Source organism: Trichechus manatus, unplaced genomic scaffold (assembly GCF_000243295.1).
Source record: "Trichechus manatus latirostris isolate Lorelei unplaced genomic scaffold, TriManLat1.0 scaffold00037, whole genome shotgun sequence".
In the NCBI taxonomy this organism is placed as follows: Eukaryota; Metazoa; Chordata; class Mammalia; order Sirenia; family Trichechidae; genus Trichechus; species Trichechus manatus.
Window position 1 is genome coordinate 8300662 of NW_004443973.1, and position 5213 is coordinate 8305874.

A 5213-nucleotide genomic window follows, 5' to 3' on the forward strand; every position below is an offset into this window, starting at 1 on the left:
CGGCGCGGCTCATGGCCCGGCCTGGCCCGGCCCCGGCCCTGGCCCCGGCCCCGCGCAGGACACCATGGCGCGGCGCGCCTCCTCCCTCCTATCCTTTCTCTCCGCTTCGCTCGCTCCCGCCCTCTTCCTTTCGCCCTCTCTCCCTCTGCGAGCCTCTCGCCTCCCTCCCGCCCGCCCTCCAACAGGTTAGCTCAACGCGGGACGTTTATAAAAACGAAGTTCAGGTTGGGAGGGGGCCTGGGCTGGTCGGGGGGCGCCTCCCGCCCCGAGGGCGCCCGCCGGGGGCCGCGCCATTGGCTGTGCGGGGCCACGTGGGGGTGGGGGGCGCGAGGGAGTCTGGCTCCTAGCTCAGGCCCTGCTGGACCCACCCACCCCTGGTCCCCACCCCTCCCCAGCCCCTTGCGCTGCCCACCTCCCCTTCCCGCCCTCCCCGGACCCAGGCGTTTGCGCCGGAACCACCCCCACGAGCTGCGCGACGGCCCATCCCAGGCGCTGTCTGCGACTGAAGCGAGCGCCGAGGCCTGCGCCTTGTCTCGGCCGCGGCTGCTTTTTGCCACCTCTCCTCGGCTCTCCGAGCTGCACAACTAGACGAAGCCGAAGGACAGAAATGGTCAGAATGTGAATAGAGCCCAATTTTTACCCTGGTGCTTAATCCTTTGGATTAGTCGACCTCTAGGCCCCAAACCTGAGGGAGCTGATTTTCCCTACTTTGCGCCTTGCTACCGGGCAAAGGCATTTTAGACATGTTGCCCAGGAGGATCCTACGAATCAAGCGCAATTGGGACAAACCCCCCCTGTATGCACACACACCGTTCTCCCGGAAAATGCCCACGAAGCGCCCTTGGGGACGGCGGAGGAGACTTACAAGTATATCGAGCTGACGAAAGACGCGGTCTTTGGCACAGGGATCCTTGACCATCTGCCCCAGCGAGAAAAGTCCAGGAATGCTTGCTTCACGCTATTCGCCTCCACACTCTGACCAGCAGGGAGTCGCCTCCCGAGCTGGGCTCCCTGACCCCAGCGCGGTCGCACCCAGCCCGCAGAAAGACTCGTGGAGAGTGCGGGGGGAGAAGGCCACCCCTCCGCCCGCCGCGAAGCTTCTGCGCCTTACCCGCAGCCGACCAGCCTCCAGCGTTTTGCAGCCACCGCCCACTGCAGCCCGTTAGTTACTCACACCAATTAATTGAAAAGTTCACTTTCCAAGGGACTTTTGTTTCACTTTCTTTTCCAAGCTTCCGGCTGCAAGGAACTGAGAGGGGCAAAATTAAGAGGACGCTTTTCCCAAGCAAAGTCAGAACTCGGGTAGGGGCAGCCCACAACAGCAGGGTCTGACTTCCAGGCGACCGAGTGGGCTCAGGGTAGTGCTGGCAGGGCTAGGCCCAGTTCTGGGGCCCTGCCGCGAGGGTGCCAGGGACCACAGCCCTGACTCCTCCTCATCCTTTCCCTGCAACTCCTCAGTCACAGAGCCCCAGCCCACCACCGTCTGGTCTTTGCCATTAATAGGGCGCCAATGTGAGTCCTGCGATGCCTGTATGACTCCGCCTTAGAGCGACAGTAGATCTGATGAGCCCAGGGTGCTGGTGTAGGTGTGGGAGTCCTTAGAGTGAGCCCATTTGGTTCTCTGGCATCAACTACTCAGGCCAGCCCGTCTCCAAGAAAATCGCTCCCCTGAGCCTGTGATTGGTGAGGCCAGCTTGTCACCCAGCCCCGCTGTTCCCAGACTCAAGACAGGCTGTGACCCGGGCAAGGAAGAGAGACAGGGAGGTCCTCCTGACCTGGCGTGGCAAGGTGGACTGCCTGTGTTGGGAATGTTGACATGCAAAATGAAGTACTCATAAAAGTCTCAAATAAACGGGAAAGTTAATGGGAGGGGTACTGGAAAGAAAAAGCAAGAGAATTTGACCTTTTCAAAACCCTAGACATGTTCATGATCAAATTCAAGATAGGAGGGAGTTGAGCATTTGCTGGGAGTAATAGGCACCAGAAGTTTGCTGAGAGATTTTGGCCACTGGGGAGAAGGTGAAAGTTTGCAACAGAAGCTGAATGGACATTAAGGCAAGGCCAGTCAGGGTCAGGTGACACCGTTGCTAACTTTTTGGAAGGGTTTGGCTGGGCCATATTTATCTAATTCCGGTACCAAACCAACCACAGGATGCCACTTCGAAATGCTTTCATTTTCCTTCGTCTCGCTTTGCTTTTCTCTGAGAGGGAAAGTGTAGAGATTTTTTTAAAAACTTTTCTGTGACTTCAAAAATAAAACTTAAAAAAAATATTTCTAAGGCATAAATGGAGTCAATGACCTTTCCATCTCCCAAAAGTAAATGTGCCTGTGGTTTTGTGTGCTGGGACTCCTGTTCCATATTCTATCGGATAAATATGTCTTAATGGCTGATTATATACTAAAAAATGAAGAAAGTGAAATTAAGGTAGGAGGGGATGCCTTGTCAAGTTTTGCTGATTTTAGATAGCCCATCACTTTTAGCTTGATTTTCCATGCAGTAAATTAAGTTGTATAGGACTGGGGTGGGTGGCGGGGGGTATCGAATTAATACCCTGGTTGGAAGAGACTTCTCATTGGTAGCCATGCCAGCAAATTTTCCATGGGATTTGGGAGTTTCTCTGCCCACTCTAGTGTATGCTCAGAGGCTGGGCAGGCTTTGAACAATAAGGAGCTTTGCCTCTTGCTATCCTGCTGCTGAACCTGCCCCCAACGCAGCCTCTGAAGCCCCAGCCCAGTTAAAAGGGGTTCCGCTTAGGAAAGGGGGCTCTGACAGGGCACTGTGTGCGTCCCTAAACCCAGCACCCCAGGGTAGCTGTTGCTATTGGGTCATAGGGCTATGGCTGAGAACCAGGCAAAGTTGGACTGTTTGTTTATGAACTAAGGAGAAATGGAGACACATCATTTACAAGCCAAGAGTGGTAGGTAGGGGAGGAATTTTGAGGCCGACTTCGCAGAAACATTTCATTTAGTTTGTATACCCTGTGTCTGAGCTGACTTCAGGTTCAATCTTAACAGGAATCCTTTTCTTTAGCTGGCTAGGAGCGCTGGCTGAGCCCTGTATATGCGTGTGGGGGGTGTTTTATGTTGGGGCTTTAACACAAATAGTCTTTGTTAAATGAAAATCCTTTGCAACCAGAGATGATTCCGAACACTGAAGTGTTATTCCGTGAAACCAGTTTTGCCGCCTTTTTTGATTCTGGTGACAAACAGCCCCACACTTCATTGCCCAAAGTCCCACTTCACCAGTCTCTCCCGTCAGTTTGCTCCTCTCCCTCCTTTCGCTCCACAAGCACCCTTTTCAGGGATCAGTGCTATTCAGGAGGTCACATTCTTTCTTTTGTCCCTTGTAGATAATCTTTGAAATCATGTCCGTGCCCTGGGATGGGGAATGGAAGGATGTAGGCTGCGATTTAGATTTAGTGGAGAAAGTAAACTGCCCTGTTTGCCAAGACAGCAATGGGCTCAGTTAATCAATGGCCATTAGGGCTTCTATCAGAGTGGGGTCCTAGAGATTCCCTTGAAATCGTTTTCCTCGATGGCCACAACCAGGAAGTGCAAGACACCTCCTAGTTTCCTGTAAGAAACAAAAGATTCAGTGCAGAAATGAAATCTCAATTCCAAAGTAAAGTCTTACACCCAGAGGGACTGGCCAGACAGTGTTCACCCCCCAAATCTGTGCCCTGCCACCTTTGGAGCTAATTTTCTCTGTCAAGGCAATACTCATCATTCAGACTGGAACTATCAAAAGAATAAAAAACAGCAAACCTGGCATGAAGAAGGAGGGACTCTAGCAAAAGCCAGACAGTGTTATCCTGCACTCCAGCACTTTCTATATCTGAGATGTATTCTGTTTGGGTTTAACAACACAATTAGGCTTTATTAAATGAAAATCGTTTGCAACAACAAAAAGAAAAAACCTCTCGAAACTGGAAGATTATTTGGTGAAACCAGTTTTGCCTCCCTCAGGGCAGCGAGCCCTTGTTTGGGACGGAGAGAACTCCTCCAGCCCTGGCGGGAATTAACCTCGGTTAGGGTCTTCTTCCTCAGAGCAGCGCTAATCTAGCTGCGGAGGACACGCAGGGGCGTGGGGCGGGAGCTCAAGGATTTCGTAGTTTGTTGCTTTCTTCGGGAAACAAAAGCTGGGACCGCAGGCAGTTTGCTGAGGTTTTGTCAAGGGGAGGGATTGACCTCGGAATACACTTTTTTTTTTATTATTATTAAGAATTCTTTTGTTAACTTTAAAGTCCATAAGCGCTTGCTCTGCCACTTTGAGCCCTTTTGGAGACGAAGAAAAATAGGTCGGCTTGTCTCTCTATTCTGTGCTGGCGATCCACATTGTGGTCACCGGCAGGGCTAAGGGATGAAGGTTAGGAAAATACCTAAATGTGGGTTGGGGGTGAGGATTCGTGGACGGTCGAGTGGCCGGATTCAGCTTCCTGGCCTGGCGGGCCGCAGTTCCCCACGCCTGGCGCTAGATGTCCCTGCAAGTTTTCCTGCGGCCTCAGAGGGCGCACGAGCTCAAGGCAGGCGGCCGCTCTGGGTAGCCTCAGAGTTCAGGGAGAAAGAGCCACTCACTCAGCCCATGCGGTGTCCGGTGGGGCTCGGGGTTGTGGGGGGAGAGAAGAAGATAGAGGCAACCAGAGAGAGCCAGACGAGACAGAGAGCGAGATGTGGCCTGTCGAACGACTGTAGCATGAAGTCGCTAGTGCGAAGCCAGGCTTGGAGTCACTAAACCCTTGTCTTCCCTTATAAACAGAAACCGCCAGCCACCCGGCCGCACTTAGCCTAAAGAAAATGTGCCCAGGGCTCGCAGCCCAGGTTCTGGCCATCCTGGTCGCCCACCACTCCCCGCGGCCCCAGCCTTCAGCAGGCGTCCAGACGCGGGCCGGCGGGTTCGTGGTGGCCACGGCCTGGGCTCAGGGTCCTCGGCGCAGAAGAGGGGAGTCAGGCTCGGGCGGCCGCGGGGCTCTGCAGCAGCCCGGATTTTACCAGCTCCGCGCCCCTCCGGCAGCCGGGGCAGATTTTATTACCTGCAGTCGCAGGCCAAGAGTGTTTACCACTTCACCTCGGAGGACCCGCCGCTGCCCAAGAAATAAATATTTAGTCTGGAGGCCTAACAAAAAATTAGGCCTCTTTCATGTCATTCCTCCTTTCTAGCAAAAAGTGCTTTTCAGTCCATATGGAGAAAGTCCTCCTTTCCCTCAGTCCCCCC